The sequence below is a fragment of the Salvelinus fontinalis genome, chromosome 20, assembly GCF_029448725.1.
Source record: "Salvelinus fontinalis isolate EN_2023a chromosome 20, ASM2944872v1, whole genome shotgun sequence".
Classification (NCBI taxonomy): domain Eukaryota; kingdom Metazoa; phylum Chordata; class Actinopteri; order Salmoniformes; family Salmonidae; genus Salvelinus; species Salvelinus fontinalis.
Genome location: NC_074684.1, coordinates 28,080,079 through 28,098,501, shown reverse-complemented (window position 1 = coordinate 28,098,501; position 18,423 = coordinate 28,080,079). Strand labels below are relative to the sequence as shown.

Sequence of the window (18,423 nt, the reverse complement as noted above, 5' to 3'; positions counted from 1 at the left end):
GAGACATCAGACATTGGACTGCAAGTGCAATTCACCTCAATGAGTACTTGCTAAAACACATTTCTGATATTGAATATCTGTAGCTTTATTCCTCTGTAGTTCAGATATAGCATTGAACAATTTCTTCATAAAAACATTTATGTTAAAACCTTTTGGCAATAAATTGTGTGCATGTGCTGCACAGTAAAATAATGTTGTTTCCTGACGGATGGATTTATTGGTAACACACACAGGAAGTTCCTATTCTACCACAACAAACCGATGTGTGGGAGTTCATTTCTGATGTGAAACAAACTAAATTGTGTGAAAATGGACTAGGAACAAACGGTAGGTTATACAGTATAACTTCTTATAGAATTTTCACTACTTTTAGATTCGCCAGAAAATATATATTGTCTTGTTGTGTCTAACCTAGCCATTATAGCCCAACCGGCCGCATGTTTTTTAAGCCGCTCTGCCACAGGTGTGATTGAACGTTAAAATAATTGCGTGTAAAACAACGCTTTTCAAACGCAGATTTTGCACTGTGATCTTGCCCATTTATTAGCAGCGAATATGAAACTAACCCATAGGCCGACAGATGGCGATTTTGAGTCATTTCATTTTACCATCCAAATGTATGGACCGGTTTGTACATTAAACATTCCATTCAGACTGCAAAGGCGAAAAAAAAAACAGGAAACATATGCATACATTCTTTATGAAACAACATTTTTCACCACCATGAATGTTTTATGTACGAACCGGACAACGGGGAATAGGTGTGTATAGCCGACTACATGGATTCCCTTTGGACGGTAAGATGAGACGACTCTATCTCCATCTGCCGGCCTTTGGGCTAAAACGAAACATGGTCAAATCTGCCATTGAATTCTTATATGTCGCATAGGAACTGTATATTATTTATAATGAGGGATACCTGCAGACAATCGGATCTCTGAAATGAATGTCCCTCCCAAATGTAACATATTTGTACTCTACCCTCTCCCATACCCAAAATAATAATTAAAACAAAGTGGATTGCACAAAACATATCTACCGTTTACACTCACTCCTAGGACCAATAAAACAGTTTTAGAAACTGTTCTTTGCCATGTAATGCTTACAAAAGGAAGTAGCCAGAAGGTTAGCACTGCCTGAATCAATCATCTTATTTTTGCCGGTCCTTGAAAAAATTGCCTTTTATAAATGCATGTCATGCAATTCTAGGTCCTTTTACATGACTGGAGACAAGCAGAATCTTTTACAATACCACAACAAAGCATGACACCGAATGAGCACATGCTGCAGCACCGGAGACGTTTTTATTTATTTTTCAGGCTATTGTTAAAAAAGAGGATAGTCTGTTTGGAACTGTGCTAAAGTTGTCTATCAAATGTAAAAGTTGAGCACAACAGAACCAGTTACAACTTAAGTATCATCATCAATGAATGAATGAGAGAAAAAGCCATTCATTGTTTAACATAGCAGCCACATATCATCAGGTACAGTGCATTCTGAAAGAATTCAGACCCCTTGACCTTTTCCACATTTTGTTACATTACAGCCTTATTCTAAAATGTATTTTAAATATCTCATCAATCTACACAACACCACATAATGACAAAGCGAAACACAGGTTTTTAGAAATTTGGATACCTTATTATTTACATAAGTATTCAGACTTTTTGCTGTGAGACTCAAAATTGAGCTCAGGTACATCCTGTTTCCATTGATCATCCTTGAGCTGTTTCTATAACTTGATTGGAGTCAACCTGTGGTAAATTCAATTGATTGGACATGATTTGGAAAGGCACACACCTGTCTATATAAGGTCCCACACTTGACAGTGCATGTCAGAGCAAAAACCAAGCCACGAGGTCGAAGGTCTGTCCATAGAGCTCAGGATTGTGTCGAGGCACAGATCTGGGGAACGGTACCAAAAAATGTCTGCGGCATTGAAGGTCCCCAAGAACACAGTAGCCTCCATCATCCTTAAATGGAAGAAGTTTGGAACCAACAAACTGAGCAATTGGGGTAGAAGGACCATGGTCAGGGAAGTGACCAAGAACCCGATGGTCAGTCTGACAGAGCTCCAGAGTTCCTCTGTGGAGATGGGAGAACCTTCCAGAAGGACAACCATCTCTGCAGCACACCGCCAATCAAGCCTTTATAGTAGAGTGGCAAGACAGAAGCCACTCCTCAGTAAAATGCACATGACAGCCCGCAAAAGGCACCTAAAGGACTCTCAGACCGTGAAAAACAAGATTCTCTGGTCAGATGAAACCAAGATTGTAGAGTTCGACCGATTTAATCGGAATGGCCGATTTAATTAGGGCCGATTTCAAGTTTTCTTAACAATCGGAAGTCTTTTTATTTTTTTTACACCTTTATTTAACTAGGCAAGTCAGTTAAGAACACATTCTTATTTTCAATGACGGGTAACAGTTGGTTAACTGCCTTGTTCAGGGGAAGAACGACAGATTTTTACCTTGTCAGCTCTGGGATTCAATCTTGCAACCTTACAGTTAACTAGTCCAACGGTCTAACCACCTGCCTTTCATTGCACTCCACGAGGAGCCTGCCTGTTACGTGAATGCAGTAAGAAGCCAAGGTAAGTTGCTAGCTAGCATTAAACTTATCATATAAAAAACAATCATAATCACTAGTTAACTACACATGGTTGATGATATTACTAGTTTATCTAGCGTGTCCTGCGTTGCATATAATCGATGCGGTGCGCATTCGTGGGAAAAGGACTGTTGTTGCTTCAACGTATACCTAACCATAAACATCAATGCCTTTCTTAAAATCAATACACAGAAGTATATATTTTTAAACCTGCATATTTAGCTAAAATAAATCCAGGTTAGCAGGCAATATTAACCAGGTGAAATTGTGTCACTTCTCTTGCGTTCATTGCATGCGATAATAATAAAAGTTTTGTTTTCGAAATGATAGTTTCCGGATTTGACCATATTAATGACCAAAGGCTCGTATTTCTGTGTGTTATGTTATAATTAAGTCTATTATTTGATAGAGCAGTCTGATTGAGCGATGGTAGGCACCAGCAGCAGGCTCGTAAGCATTCATTCAAACAGCACTTTCATGCGTTATGCCAGCAGTTCTTCACTGTACTTCAATCATTGCACTGTTTATGACTTCAAACCTATCAAATCCGGAGATTAGGCTGGTGTAACCGATGTGAAATGGCTAGCTAGTTAGCGGGGTGCGCGCTAATAGCGTTTCAAACGTCACTCGCTCTGAGACTTGGAGTAGTTCCCCTTGCTCTGCATGGGTAACGCTGCTTCGAGGGTGGCTGTTGTCGATGTGTTCCTCGTTCGAGCCCAGGTAGGAGCGAGGAGAGGAACGGAAGCTATACTGTTACACTGGCAATACTAAAGTGCCTATAAGAACATCCAATAGTCAAAGGTATATGGAATACAAATGGTATAGAGAGAAATAGTCATATAAATACTATATTAACTACAACCTAAAACCTCTTACCTTGGAATATTGAAGTCTCATGTTAAAAGGAACTACCAGCTTCCATATGTTCTCATGTTCTGAGCAAGGTACCTAAACATTAGCTTTTTGACATGGCACATATTGAGCTTTTACTTTCTTCAACACTTTGTTTTTGCATTATTTAAACCAAATTGAACATGTTTCATTATTTATTTGAGTGTAACGTTCGTCTAATTCCTCCTACTCGGATGAGGAGGAGCATGGATCGGACCAACACATAGCGAGGTATGAAGACATGAATGAATTTATTAAACAAGACGAACACTGACATGAAATACACTTGAATAACTACAAAACAACAAAACGACGTAGACAGACCTGAACATAAGAACTTACAATAACACGAAAAACGCACGAACAGGAACAGACTAACCAAACGAATGAACAAACGAAACAGTCCCGTGTGGTGACACAGACACAGGAACAATCACCCACAAACAAACAGTGAGAACAGCCTACCTTAATATGGTTCTCAATCAGAGGAAACGTCAAACAACTGCCTCTAATTGAGAACCATATCAGGCAACACATTTAACCCAACATAGAAACACATAACATAGAATGCCCACCCCAACTCACACCCTGACCAACTAAACACATACAAAAACAACAGAAAACAGGTCAGGAACGTGACATTGAGGCTAAATTGATTTTTATTTATGTATTGTATTAAGTTAAAATAAGTGTTCATTCAGTATTGTTGTAATTGTCATTATTACAAATAAATAAAACAAATCGGACGATAAATCGGTATCGGCTTTTTTTGGTCCTCCAATAATCGGTATTGGCGTTGAAAAATCATAATCGGTTGATCTCTACAAGATTGAACTCTTTGGCCTGAATGCCAAGCGTCACGCCTGGAGGAAACTTGGCACGATCCCCACGGTGAAGCAAGGTGGTGGCAGCATCATGCTGTGGGAAGGTTTTTCAGATGCAGGGACTGGGAGGATTGAGGGGGAGATGGGTGGAGCAGAGTACAGAGAGATCCTTGATGAAACCCTGATCCAGAGCGCTCAGGACCTCAGATTGGGTGACGGTTCCCCTTCTAACTGGACAACGACCCAAGGCACACAGCCAAGACAACGCAGGAGTGGCTTCGGGACAAGTCTCTGAATGTCCTTGAGTGGGCCAGCCAGAGCCTGGACTTGAACCCGATCTAACATCTCTGGAGAGACCTGAAAAATAGCTGTGCAGCGACGCTCCCCATCCCACCTGAATGAGCTTGAGCGTGGATCTACAGGGAAGAATGGGAGAAACTCCCCAAATACAGGCGTGCCAAGCTTGTAGTGTCATACCCAAGAATACTCGAGGCTCTAATCGCTGCCAAAGGTGCTTCAACAAAGTACTGAGTACAGGGGTCTGAATACTTATGTAAATGTCATATTTCTTTCTTTCTTTTTTTTACTTTGCAAAAATGTCTAAACCTGTTTTTGCTTTGTCATTATGGGGTATTGTGTGTAGGGGGGGGTGGGGGTGAATTAATCAATTTTAGAATAAGGCTGTAACATACATTTTTGGGGGGGAAAGTCAAGGGGTCTGAATACTTTCCGAATGCACTGTATGCACTTGTAATGCACTGTTTGGCCCTGTCCGGGGGTATCATCGGACGTGGCCACAGTGTCTCCAGATCCCTCCTGTCTCAGCCTCCAGTGTTTGTGCTGCAGTAGTTTGTGTCGGAGGGCTAGGGTCAGTCTGTTATATCTAGAGTATATCTCTGGTCATCTATGAACATTTGAACATCTTGGCCATGTTCTGTTATAATCTCCACTCAGCACAGCCGGAAGAGTACTAGCCACCCGTCAGCTTGGTTCCTCTCTAGGTTTCTTCCTAGGTTCTGGCCTTTTTAGGGAGTTTCTACACCGCGCTTCTACACCTGCATTGCTTGCTGTTTGGGGTTTTAGGCTGGGTTTCTATACAGCACTTTGTGACATCAGCTGATGTAAGAAGGGCTATATAAATACATTTGATTGATTGTAACTTTTCATTTGGGGAACTATAATTTTCAAATGTGTTCTATTTTAGTCCATGATATTGTTACAAAATAGATGTGTTGACTGATTAGGGTATGGGAATATAAGAGCATCTGCTAGGCTAAATTAAACTAGGCATGCACAGCGCACCACATGATCCTCAAATCAAAGACTGGCCAAACTCATGCTTCTGAAAGTGAATTCAATAAGGTGTTTTTCGGTTCATTCCGATCAGAATGAGTTGTTCCCCACAAAAGGGCCTTCTTACAGACAGAAATACCCTCCCCCCTCACCGGATTTGGAGGTCATGGGCTGGCGTGGTTACAAGGTGCACCTGTGTAATGATCGTGCTGTTAATCAACATCTTGATATGCCACACCTGTCAGATGGACGGATTATCTTGGCTAAGGAGAAATACTCACTAACAGGGATGTAAACAAATTGTGCACAAAATTTGAGAGAAATACACTTTTTTGTAGGTTTGGAACATTTCTGGGATCTTTTATTTCAGCTTAAGAAACATGGGACCAGTGTTTTTTATTTTTGTTCAGTGTAGCATAAAACATTGCGTATGTCATTATAGATCGCTTTATATAATCAGGTCCATTTTAATATATTTTGAAATCTTAAATTATCAAGATGTAGGCCTATGCTTTTAGTCATTTTCTTCAACAAAAGCCACAACACCCTCACATAACTCCTCAATTCAAGACCTGTTTTTACCTTAACACAGCAAGCAAGCTCTTCACTGACACATATTTAAGGAGTGCATGGTCACTGAAGTGATTGGCTGACTAAATCTATGGATGGTAGACTATAAATTAATCTGTCAAACAGGTAGGCCTACCTGTTATTTCTTGAATATGAATACCGTAGGTGCTTAAACAAAGCACTCTTGTTACTAGCCCAAAGTCAAATTACAATGAAGACTTTAAATTAATTAGGTCTTCTTATATTTACCTACTACCCATGCGCTGTCCATCTCCGCGACTGCATAGTAATGTATGTAAATTACTCAGGGCTTTTTGTGAGGTCAATAACTGATAAATAGCTTCATTATGGGCAACTAAACAAATGTTTTTATTAAAATGAATTATAACGAGGTTATCCTCTTCACGCGCTCCATTTCAAACGGAACAGGACATCAGTAGTCCGCGTGAACAGATATGGCTTTTTTAAATTTTTATATAACTTGACTGGCCTCCTGAAGTGCCACTGTACACAGCAGTTATTGGTTAGGCAGCCGCAGCACAAATGGGTTTACTTCAGCAAGAGCATTGCAGGACGGGCCTCATGATTGGTAATGCCTATCCATTGCAGTGTGTAATGCAGTGTAGCCTAGTTTTATATACACCATCTCAGCAGCGCAAAAACTTGAGATGGAAGTACATTAATTTAGGAACATAGCTTTGCCCTGTGCTCTTCGTGTAGCCTAGGCCTATAGAATAGACCAGCCTTTCTCAAACTATTTTGTGCCAGGGACAGGGGTTTTCAACAGACAGTCTGTTGGCATATTTTTATTTTGTTGCAGCAAGAGAGAAGACTTGAATGAAGTCTATGAGTTCCTAGCAGTAGCCCGTTATGTGAATAGTTAGTAAATGGCCTCTTATTTGGGGAAGTCTTCTCTGTGGGACATTGCAAGGGTCAAGTGTCCTAAATTCTGTCTGGTCCTCCTCCCTGTCTGTGTGCCAGATGGGAACAATTTTAACCTGAGGTGGTGGTACAGGATCATGCAGTCTTCCCTGACCACAGACAGAGACAGCAGGACAACATAGCCAGGTGAGTCACCTCTCATTTTTAACTGGTTCTTTCAATGTTCTCTCTCAAAAGTTGGCTGTGCAGAGCCTGTGGTCTAGTGGTAAAGCATAACATATCGTCACATATACTTCTCCCCACAGGAAACTAGGGTTCAATTCCTGTCTACCCTTTCTACTGTGTTTCTCCCTTCATCCATCTTCTCTATTTCACAACTTTTTGTATAAAGTGGAATAAAATACATTTTCAAATAAGTCGCCTGTAAAAAGAAAAATTGTCCCCAGAAACTCACTAGCCTTTGAAGAAAGACAAGTTGATTGTCCTCAAAAGGAGACATATGTGCCACTCATATCAGTCTGTTCAGACCCAAAACAAAAAGAGCTGCCTCGTGTCCACTATTTACGGTGTATGGCAAATGGGCTGTAAAGAGCTGGTACAAACAACATGCTAATGTTTTGTATCTACACTTACTGGCCTATACAGTTCCTTCAGAAACTATTCACACCCCTTGACTTTTTCCACATTTTGTTGTGTTACAGCCTGCATTTCAAATTGATTCAATTGAGATTTTTCTGTCACTGGCCTACACACAATACTCGGTAACACTTTACTTGACACCCGGTGTCAGAACACATTATGATGCGGTCATAATCATGTCATAGTGTCATAACAGCTGACAACTTATCATGACCTGATATAATAGGGTCATAACACTGTCATGACCCATATTTACACCTGTTGTGACGTACTTTTGTATATATAGTGCATGTGAATACCCCTTCAAGTTAGTGGATTTGGCTATTTCAGCCACACCCATTGCTGAAGGGTGTATCAAATCGAGCAAACAGCCATGCAATCTCCATAGACAAACATTGGCAGTAGAATGGCCTTACTGAAGAGCTCAGTGACTTTCAATGTGGCACCGTCATATGATGCCACCTTTTCACCAAGTCAGTTCGTCAAATTTCTGCCCTGCTAGAGCTGCCCCGGTCAACTGTAAGAACTGTTATTGTGAAGGGGAAACATCTAGGAGCAACAACGGCTTAGCCTCGAAGTGGTAGGCCACACAAGCTCACAGAACAGGACTGACGAGTGTTGAAGCGCATCTGTCCTCGGTTGCAACACTCACTACAGAGTTCCAAACTGTCTCTGGCACATTAGCTGTTCATTGGCAGCTTCATGAAATGGGTTTCCATGGCCGAGCAGCCATGGCAGCCTAAGATCACCATGTGTAATGCCAAGCGTTGGCTAGAGTGGTGTAAAACTCGCTGCCATTGGACTCTGGAGCAGTGGAAATGCGTTCTCTGGAATGATGAATCATGCTTCACCATCTGCCAGACATATCTGGGTTTGGCGGATGCCAGGAGAACACTACCTGCCTGAATGCATAGTGACAACTGTAAAGTTTGGTGGAGGAGGAATAATGGTATTGGACTGTTTTTCATGGTTCGGGCCCCTTAGTTCCAGTGAAGGGAAATCTTAACGATACAGCATACAATGACATTCTAAACGATTCTGTGCTTCCAACTTTGTGGCAACAGTTTGGGGAAAGCCCTTTCCTGTTTCAGCATGACAATGTCCCCGTGCACAAAGCGAGGTTCATACAGAAATTATTTGTTGAGATTGGTATGGAAGAACTTGACGGCCCTGCACAGAGCGCTGCCCTCAACCCCATCGAACACCTTTGGGATGATTTGGAACGCCGACTGCGAGCCAGGTCGGGCACTAATCGCCCAACATCAGTGCCCGACCTCACTAATGCAGTTGTGGCTGAATAGAAGCAAGTCCCCACAGCAATGTTCCAACATCTAGTGGAAAGCCTTCCCAGAAGAGTGGAGGCTGTTATAGCAGCAAACGGGGGACCAACTCCATATTAATGCCCATGATTTTGGAATGAGATGTTTGATGAGCAGTAGTCCACATACTTTTAGTCATGTAGTGTATATTGCATTTATTTTATGGCTGGTTATGACACCTACAACAGGTCTAAATGTGTCATGAGTGTTATGACCATATTATAACGTGTTATGTGTGTCAAGTAAAGTGTTACACAATACCCCATAATGTCAGTGGAATTATGTTTTTGAAAATGTTACAAATTAATAAAAAATGAAAAGCTGAAATGTCTTGAGTCAATACGAATTCAAACCCTTTGTTATGGCAAGCCTAAGTAAGTTCAGAAGTAAAAATGTGCTTAACAAGTCACAAGTTGCATGGACTCACTAGTAGTGTATAACATACAATTATCTGGAAACCGCTCAGGGATTTCATGGTGACTTCAAAACAGTTACCATTTAATAGCTGTGATAGAAGAACTGAGGATGTATCAACAACATTGTAGTTACTCCACAATACTAACCTAATTGACAGAGTGAAAAGAAGGAAGCATGTACAGAATACAAATACTGCAAAAATAAAATGTGGGGCAAATCCAATACAACACATTACAGTACCACTCTCCACATTTTCACCGATAGCGGTGGCTGCATCATGTTATGGGTGTATTTGTAATCGCTAAGGACTGGGGAGTTTTTCAGAATAAAAAAGAAACAGAATGGAGCTAAACACAGGCGCAACCTGGTTCAGGTACTGTTATCAGTGTCCTGCTTTTGCTAATCTCGCTCTTCTCCACCCCAATTTCCCTCACCCCCCGTTTCCCTCTCCCACTAACCACACTAATTTCCCTCACCCTCCCTCTCCAACTAACCACTCTTTTCCCTCACCTTCCCTCTCCCTTTTCACCATCATCCCTCACCCTCTCATGCTAACCACACTCTTTTCCCTCACCCTCCCTCTCCAACTAACCACTCTTTTCCCTCACCCTCCCTCTCCCTTTTCACCATCATCCCTCACCCTCTCATGCTAACCACACTCTTTTCCCTCACCCTCCCTCTCCAACTAACCACTCTTTTCCCTCACCCTCCCTCTCCCCATCTTCCCTCACCTTCTCCAACTAACCACACTCTCTTCCCTCACCCGCCTTCTTCCTTTTCACCATCATCCCTCACCCTCTCCCACTAACCACACTATTTTCCCTCACCCTCCCTCTCCCACATCCTCACCTTCTCCAGGTGTTGCGGAGCAGCTACAGATGAGTTTCCAGAAGCTGTCTGGTTCCCCTGCGGCCGCTACATCCTCCGGGCCCAGCCTGCACCACCAGACCGTGGAGAGCAACCCTCCAGCCCTCCAACCTAAAATACTGGCACCCAGCCCCGAGGGCCTGCAAGCCCAGGTAAGGCCCAGTGCCCGGTTGCATGAAACGCCTTAGGTAGAGTCAGTGATGAACAAAGTAGACCTCCCTTACCCTGAAACACTTCACCTAAACCAAAACAGAGGTGATGGTGTCATCCTAACTGATGTTGTATACAACAGCGATAGCCTTCAGACAGACACGGTGCCCAGTTCCCAGACTGCTGAGAGCTTGTGGCGGTTGTATGTGCTGGGTGAAGGAGAGGGGCCATGCAGGCCTGTGTGTTCTCTCCTCTGATGGGGGATGTTTTCACTGTCAGCACTGTTCAAATCTACCAAGCTACCCTTTCCCCTTCGCTTTCTATTCCACCTTACTCATTCTATTTCTTGGAGTTGTGGAGAGTGACTCCCTTCTAACCTGTCGTGTCACAGGGGCTCTTTCACTTTCACTGAATAGGGCCCATCTTCACCATCTCGTTTAAATCTAGTTTCAGCTAAATAAATAGTTCCCCCCCACATATAGGTAGTAGGAATGATGACGCTTTAGAAAAAAAGTTAATTGTTGCGGCCATGTAGAGATTTATAAATATACATGTATAAACAAAACGGCCAAGACACGTGCTCTGTTTAAATATGGTCTGGATGAGAGGACCAGGATGTCTGTCGTATGCTGTTTACACACTGGTTATTTGTCACATGCACAAGGAAAGGAGCAAACAGGCAAGTGAGACAAACCATTGGCAAAGAGGCACTCTGCTTTTAGGAGTCCACTGTTCAATCTCCTTTGCTTCATGAAAGTTACATTCAACTCTTTCAGATTGGTCTGTAGGCACAACTCACCGGTATTGTGCTCCACTTAGCACAGGGCTAGAGTAATGTACTTTTTACTCATTTAGCAGACTCTCTTATCCAGAGTGACTTACAGTAATGAATGCATACATTTTGTACTTGTCTCCCGTGGGAATCGAACCCACAACCCTGGCGTTGTAAGCGCCATGCTCTAACAACTGAGCAACACAGGAAGACTACATTGAGTAAAGTCAAACCGTATTAAAAAACTAAATCACGACAGCTGTGAGGGAAACAGGAAGTTTTGGTACAATTTTAGGAATGCTGAAACATACAGTTAATTTGTTCGTTTGACATGGTGGGATCTTTTTGTGTCTGTAAAATTAATTCTGTGAGAAATGGCGGTGGAAAGTAAACTTGGAGTCACAATGATATGGTGCGTGGTCCTCCCACTACGCCTCTGGAAACCATATGCAGTTTATTACAGAGCTTTCAGAAAGTATTCACACCCCGGGACTTTTTCCACATTAAAATGGATTACATTGAGATTGTGTCACTGGCCTACACTCAATACCCCATAATGTCAAAGTGGAATTACGCTTTTTGAAATGGTTACAAATTAATTAAAAATGAAAAGCTGAAATGTCTTGAGTCAATTAGTATTCAACCCCTTTGCTATGGCAAGCCTAGATAAGTTCATGAGGAAAAATGTGCTTAACAACTCACTCTGTGATTCACTGTGTGCAATAGTAGTGTATAACATGATTTTTAAATGACTACCTCAACTCTATACCCCACCCATACAGTACCAGTCAAAAGTTTGGACATACCTACTCATTCCAGGGTTTTTCTTTTTCTTTTTGCTATTTTCTAAATTGTAGAATAATAGTGAACACATCAAACTATGACATAACAAATATGAAATCATGTAGTGACCAAAGTGTTAAATCAAAATATATTTTATATTTGAGATTCTTCAAAGTAGACACCCTTTGACAGCTTTGCACACGCTTTGCATTCTCTCAACCAGTTTCATGAGGTAGTCACCTGGAATGCATTTCAATTAACAGGTGTGCCTTGCTAAAAGTTAATTTGTGGATTTTTTTTCCTTCTTAATACATTTGAGCAAATCAGTTGTGTCGTGACAAGGTAGGGTTGGTAAACAGAAGATAGCCCTATTTGGTAAAAGACCAAGTCCATATTATGGCAAGAACCACTCAAATAAGCAAAGAGAAACAACAGTTCATCATTACTTTAAGAAATGAAAGTCAGTCGATCCAGAAAACTTCAAGAACTTTGGAAGTTTCTTCAAGTGCAGTCATAAAAACCATCAAGCGCTATGATGAAACTGGCTCTCATGAGGACCGCCACAGAAAAGGAAGACCCAGACTTACCTCTGCTGCAGAAGATAAGTTCATAAGAGTTACCAGCCTCAGAAATTGCAGCCCAAAAAAATGCTTCACAGTTTTCAAGTAACAGACATCTCAACATCAACTGTTCAGAGGAGACTGCGTGAATCAGGCTTTCATGGTTGAATTGCAGCAAAGAAACCACTACAAAAGGACACCAATAAGAATAGACTTGCTTGGGCCAAGAAACACGAGCAATGGACATTATCTGTCCTTTGGTGTGAGTCCAAATTTTAGATATTTGGTTCCAAACTCTGTGTCTTTGTGAGACGCAGAGTAAGTGAACATGATCTCCGCATGTGTGGTTCCCACCGTGAAGCATGGAGGAGGAGGTGTGATGGTGCTTTGCTGGTAACACTGTCAGTGATTGATTGATTTAGAATTCAAGGCACACTTTACCAGCATGGCAACCACAGCATTCTACAGCGATATGCCACCCCATCTGGTTTGCGCTTAGTGGGACTATCATTTGTTTTTCAACAGGATAATGACCCAACACACCTCCAGGCTGTGTAAGGGCAATTTGACCAAGAAGGAGAGTGATTGAGTTCTGCATCAGATGACCTGGCCTCCACAATCACCCGACCTTAACCCATTTGAGATGGTTTGGGATGAGTTTGACCGCAGAGTGAAGGAAAAGCAGCCAACAAGTGCTCAGCATATGTGGGAACTCCTTCAAAACTGTTGGAAAAGCATTCCAGGTGAAGCTGGTTGAGATAATGCCAAGAGTGTGCAAAGCTGTCAACAAGGCAAAGGGTGGCTATTTTGAAGAATCTAAAATAAATATTTTGATTTATTTAACACTTTTTTTGGTTTCTACATGATTCCATATGTTATTTCATAGTTTTGATATCTTCACACTTTTTGTACAATGTAGAAAATTGTAAAAATAAAGAAAAACCCTTGAATGAGTAGGTGTGTCAACTTTTGACTGATACTGTAAAATTATCTGGAAACCGCTCAAGGATTTCACCATGACCCCAATGGTGACTTCAAAAGAGTTATAGTTTAATGGCTGTGATAGGACAAAACTGAGGATGGATCAACAACATTGTAGTTATTCCACAATACTAACCTAATTGACAGAGTGAAAAGAAGGAAGCCTGTACAGAATACAAATATCCCAAAACATGCATCCTGTTTGCAACAAGGCACTATAGTAATACTGCAAAAAAATGTGACACATCAATTCACTTTTTGTCCTGAATACAAAATGCTATGTTTGGGCCAAATCCAATACAACACATTACTGAGTACCACTCTTCATATTTTCAAGCATAGTGGTTCCTGCATCATGTTATGGGTATGCTTATAATGCTTAAGGACTAGGGAGTTTTTCAGAATAAAAAATAAACGTAATGGAGCTAAGCACTGGCAAAATCCTAGAGGAAAACCTGGTTCAGTCTGCTTTCCACCAGACACTGGGAGATGAATTTACCTTCAGCAGGACAAAAACCTAAAACACAAGGCCAAATCTAGACTGAAGTTGCTAACCAAGAAGACGGTGAATGTGGTCGAGTTAGTTTTGACTTAAATCTACTTGAAAATCTGGGTCAAGACCTGAATTTCTGTCCAGCAGTGATCAACAACAAATTTGACAAAGCTTGAAGATTTTCTAAAAGAATAATGGCAAATGTTGCACAATCCAGGTGTGTAAAACTCTGAGTGACTTACCCAGAATGACTCACAGCTTTAATCGCTGCCAAAGGTGCTTCTACAAAGTATTGACTCAGGTGTGAATACTAATGTAAATGAGATCTGTATTTCATTTTCAAAAAATGTGCTAACATTTCTAAAAACGTTTTCACTTTGTCCTTATGGAGTATTGTGTGTAGATTTGTGAGAATAATTGTTTTAATCCATTTTGAATTCAGCCTGTAACATCAATGTGGAATAAATCATGGGGCATGAATACTTTCTGAAGGAACTGTAGGCTACAGATTAAATAAATTGATGAACTTCACACGCTAGTGAAAGTGCACAGTGATGGAGCTTGATGCTCCGTTCCAATAAATATCCAGGGTCTTATTCTGGTGGCATGATGATCGATGCTTGAAAACTTAAGCGAAGGAAATTGTGTGTAGTACATCGTCAAACACTGATTATTATCCACAGCAAGTCTGTTTGGTGGAAACACACCACTGGTGCGAAAATGTGCATATTTTCTTATAATCGCTTGAAAATCTGGTCGCCAATTGGATGGAAACCTAGCCAACGTCATTGATTTTTTCTGCAATGTTTTGTTTCCCCCTCAGGTTTTGTAAGAACCACTATGCGGAGATGGAGGCCACTCTCCCCAGGATGTACGACTGGCTACTGGACCGGTTCTCCTTCTTGCTGGGGGTGAAACCTGACTTTGTGTATGGAAAAAGTACTGAAGGTGGAGAGGCATTTCCTCAGGAGCAGCAAGCCCTGGGCTAGAGCTTTAACTACGCCCACAAAGACACAGCCCAGAAAACAGGCCAACGGCAAACAAACCAGAAAAACAACTTTGTTCTCTAGGCAGCTAAAGAGAGTGACTTCATCGGGACCAACTACTATGGATTGTTACTGTGCCATAATGGCATGCTGACGGATTACTTTCGTTTTTGTCTCGATGCAACATGATTGAGTGTTTATGCCTTTTTGTACAAATTGCCTCACCGCATTGCCAAGAATGAATGGCAATGCTCCTGTGGATTATAATGCAATTACGATGCGATATGATGTTTATGAACATGCTGTACTTTCAGTTATATTAAACTATATTTTCTGTTATTACAATGTTATACGTGAACCTTTGTCCCAGCTATGAATCTGAGGTTCATAAAAATCTGACATTTATGCACATATGGCTTTGCAGCTCTGTTAATTAGGGAATACCTGACATTTTAGGCTAAGACTACAGGCTGACAATTTGCGTGTTACTTTAGTTTTGAGTGTGATGGACAGGTAATGGGTGTTACCTGCCATTAGGGGTTTTGGACTGCTTTGTCCCAATGCTCAGGCACTTCTAGGAAACTTTGTAGAAGCACCTATGACAGTGATTACAGCTTTAAGTAATCTTGGGTATGTCTGTATCAGCTTTGCACATCTGGATTTGGGGATTTTCTTTCATTCTTCCTTGCAGATTTTCTCAAAATCTGTTATGTTAGATGGGGAGAGTGGACAGCAATCTTCAAGTCACTCCAGATCATCACCAATCCTCCACCAAATTTCACAGTGGGTGCGAGACCTGGAGAGGCCTACAAGCCACAGTGTCTCGCACCCACTGTGGAATTTGGTGGAGGATCTGTGATGATCTGGGGGTTCTTCAGCGAGGCTGGAATCAGGTAGATTTGTCTTTGTGAAGGATGCATGAATCAAGCCACGTACAAGGTTGTCCTGGAAGAAAACCTGCTTCCTTCTGCTCTGACAATGTTCCCCAACTCTGAGGATTGGTTTTTCCAGCAGGACAATGCTCCATGCCACACAGCCAGGTCAATCAAGGTGTGGATGGAGGACCACCAGATCAAGACCTTGTCATGGCCAGCCCAACCTCCAGACCTGAACCCCATTGAAAACCTCTGGAATGTGATCAAGAGGAAGATGGATGGTCACAAGCCATCAAACAAAGCCAAGATACTTACATTTTTGCTCCAGGAGTGGCATACAATTGGAAATTCTGAACATCGCTCCCCATGATGGCTGTCTTTCGGAATGTGTTCCCACCTATAAATACCTTGGAGTTTGGTTAGATGATCATCTCTTTTAAAACTATTAACTGAGATGGCAAAGAAGCTGAAATTGAGAATTAGATTTTTTTATAGAAATATATCTTGTCTGTCATCGGAGCACAGAAAGGAAATTGTACAGACCACTTATGTCAGTGCTTGATTATGGTGATATATGCATGGATCAGCATCAGTACTGAAGAAATTGGATGCAGTGTATCATGCAGCGTTGCGCTTTGTTACTGGTGCAAACATCATTGCCTTTTATACACTTTGGTTGGCTTTTAGAAGGGCCAGACACTGGTTGATATTTGTCTATAAAGCTGTCTTGCAGAAACGTCCTAATTATTTTAACTAAAAAATCCAGTGGTCAAACAGAATTTATCAGACTCGGTCACAGGACATGCTAGTGCTAGAGATACCCTGGATTCACTCTGTTAGGCTAAACGGCATTTGAATATCATGCTCCACACTCATGGAATGAATTGCAGTGAGAACTCCAGTTAGATGTTTTGGTGCCTGTAAGACAGTTTAAATGCACATTACATTAACTTTTTATTATAAACTGTAATTGCTTTTTGTTATAAACTGTAATTGCTTTTTGTAATGTATTTTTCTTATAGTGTATTTATTTTAATATTTTTCATCTCCGTCTTGTACCTTTTTATATGTTTTCATTTTGTTTGGTTTTAAATTGTTATTAATTGCTGTGTTTGTATTGTTGTATCACAGGGCACAACTGTAAAAGAGACTCTGTCTCAGCTTGTTTCCCCTGTTTAAATAAATGTTAATAAAATAGTCACCCAACATCAATGTGAAAAACTGATGGAGAGCATGCCAAGACGCATGAAATCAGGGTTATTCTACCAAATATTGATTTCTGAAATATCTTCCTAAGTTAAAACATTAGTATTGTGTTGTTAAAAATGAATATGAACTTATTATCTTTGCATTATTCGAGGTCTGACAACACTGCATATTTTTTGTCATTTTCTGCAAATAAAATGCTCTAAATGACAATATTTTTACTTGGAATTTGGGAGAAATGTTGTCAGTAGTTTATAGAATAAAACAAAAATGTTAATTTCACCCAAACACATACCTATAAATAGTCAAACCAGAGAAACGGATAATTTTGCAATGGTCTCTTAATTTTTTCCAGAGCTGCATGTGGGAACTCATTCAAGACTGTTAGAAAAGCATTCCTCATGAAGCTGGTTGAGAGAATGCCAAGAGTGTGCAAAGCTGTCATCAAGGCAAAGGGTGGCTACTTTGAAGAATATAAAATATATCTTTATTTATTTAATACTTTTATGGTTACTACATTACTTCCTGGTTTTGATGTCTTCACTACTATTCTGCATTGTGGAAAATAGTAAAAATAAAGGAAAACCCTTGAATGAGTAGGTGTGTCCAAACTTTTGACTGGTAATGTATTTTTGAAATATATTTTTTTTACCATTTTACCCCTCCCCCAGCAACTTCACTCACTCATCTCCAGTTCCACATCCCAACCCTCGGTTTCCATCCTCTCCTCCCACCTATCTCTGCTGGCCACCCTCTTCATATTTCTATGCGCCATATATCTTTCAACTATGTCGTGATGTTTCACATACAATTTGAATCTAAATCAAATAGAATCCAACAATTGCGAGTTGAAGATAAATCATTTTACTAAGAGTATTAGTATATAAGCAATTGACTGACCAGGTCTCTCCAAATCTCCCAACAATGCCATTTCTAGGGTAAATTTTAGATAAATGTTGTGTTTTTTCAGCCATTCCTGAACCTGAGACCAGAAGCAGGCTACCTGAGGGGAATACCAAAACAAATAGTCTATTGATTCTGTATCCCCACAACAAAATCTGCAGAGCTGTGATGGTCGTATGCCTCAAATATTCAACGTTTTGTTGGTGACAAGAATTTTGTACAATCATTTTAGCTGAAAAGCACAAAGTGTTGAATCTTGCGTTGTTTTACATATCAGCTCATACACCCTATGCCATGGAATCGATACATCAAAAATCTCTTTCCAGCTATTTTGCAATCTTATGTGCTGCAGCTGTCAACATCCTGGTCCTCAAATTAAACTGGTATAGTTTCCTATTTATG

General features: G+C 40.9%; 1 long non-coding RNA gene and 1 other non-coding gene across 2 annotated transcripts; one reads left to right on the top strand and one right to left on the bottom strand.

Moving 5' to 3' along the window:
* Window positions 1-218: 218 nt before the first annotated feature.
* Window positions 219-17,715, top strand: LOC129817635 (uncharacterized). Its single transcript, XR_008753748.1, has 4 exons — window positions 219-327; window positions 7,170-7,256; window positions 10,304-10,464; window positions 14,875-17,715. It is a non-coding gene; the product is annotated as an uncharacterized LOC129817635 (long non-coding RNA).
* trnav-uac (transfer RNA valine (anticodon UAC)) lies at window positions 11,371-11,447 on the bottom strand. The gene has a single exon. It is a non-coding gene; the product is annotated as a tRNA-Val (tRNA).
* Window positions 17,716-18,423: the final 708 nt, after the last annotated feature.